Genomic DNA, 1,796 nt, shown 5'->3' with positions numbered 1-1,796 from the left:
GGAAACAATGTTACACTTTCTTGCAACTACAGCGGATCAGCTAACTCTTTCCTATGGTATCGACAGTACTCCAGATCAAAACCAGAAAATCTCCTGATCATTTACTCAGGTGAAAAGGAAAAGAAATCTACACATCCTCATCTGTCAGTTATACTGGATAAAGGAAACAACCGTGTCGATCTAAAGTTCTCCTCTACAGCAATGACAGACTCTGCTTTGTACTACTGTGCCCTGAGGCCCACAGTGACAGGAAACCCATCTGCTCTGTACAAAAACCTCAGTGCAACTGAAAAGAAATACTTTTAGGACAATGGCAAACGTTCTGCTGTTACTTTCTTTCACCTAAATCTATGCAAGTCTGAATAAAATTGATTGACCTTCTTTCAAGAATTAAAACACAGCTGTACACTGAAATACTGTCTTTTTATTGCTTCCAGATATACATACTGTATATTTTTCTGAAATCTTAAAAAATTCACAGACACACATTGTCTGAAGCCATTTGTCCCAAGCGAGGTTGCGGAGAACCGAGCCTAACCCGGCAACACAGGGCATAAGGCTGGATGGGGAGGGGACACAGCCAGGAACGGGACGCCAGTCCGTCCCAAGGCACCCCAAGTGGGACTCAAACCCCGGACCCACCGGAGAGTAGGACCTGGCCAAACCCGCTGCGCTACCGAACCCCCCACCAAAAAAAATTAATTTATGGGAAATATTAATCTGAAACTACAGCCAGTAAAGCCACCAAGCAAAGAATAATGTATTACAAAGAAATAAAGCACATGAAAATAATAAACACATGCCTGCAAGAATTATTCATATCGTGAGATTTTCACTTGAGACCTACTTGTGCCATAAAGAAAACTCGCCGAAGGAGAAAAGTTCAGACAATGCAATCATAAAGAAAGAGAGGGAAGTCTGGGAGGCTCTGCTTAGACCACTGCCCCCGCGACCCGGTCCCAGATAAGCGGAGGAAGATGGATGGATGGATGGTTACATTTTGTAATAGTATGGTCTTTAGTCTTTATCGTTGCTTTTTAACGTTGCTTCGCCTTGAGGAGAATAGTGACAGTAACACTCCGGACCCCTTAAAGAAACTTTGACTTACAAGCTCAAAGTACAATACATGCAGCCTCTTGCACATCACTTGAGATAAGACTATATCAATAAATTTTACAATTTACTAATTATGGGATTGATACTTGTCTCCCCTACAAGATAAAATGACATAAAATCAAAATTCCTAATCACCTTTCTTAACAATAAAAGACGACAAAGATTTTACATTTCCTCTGACATTTTGAACAGAACATCAAAACATTTTTTCACACACTTTAAATCTTTCCTTATCATATTTACTTTAAAATAATTTCATTTCAACTTGTGGGAAATCCAGCAAAATGTTCAAAAATTAAAAAATGAATACCTGGATACTGCTGACAAAAATTTAGTCCGTTGTGACATGATGTTGCACACACTTCCTAAAGGGGGCGACACAACATCACAAAGAAGCAGAGTTTCAGCTGCGATTATTATCACATAAGCTTCTCATTAACATTTGTCACTGAAGAGAGGTTTGGTCTAAAAGTCAGGAAACAACTAGAAAGATGAATAAATGCAACAGACACACAGATCAGTTTGTTGTATTTAGTCACTGAGAAGATCAGTAATGGCACATGGGATCAACATTATTGTCATTCTTGCTGCAATTTGCCTTGGTATGACTGCAATATTCACAATTAATTAATTTTTTCAGTCAATTATGATAGATTTTTGTTGTGTCTTATAAATATTGT

The sequence above is a fragment of the Scleropages formosus genome, chromosome 25, assembly GCF_900964775.1.
Source record: "Scleropages formosus chromosome 25, fSclFor1.1, whole genome shotgun sequence".
Lineage (NCBI taxonomy): Eukaryota > Metazoa > Chordata > Actinopteri > Osteoglossiformes > Osteoglossidae > Scleropages > Scleropages formosus.
This window is presented reverse-complemented; position numbering follows the sequence as displayed.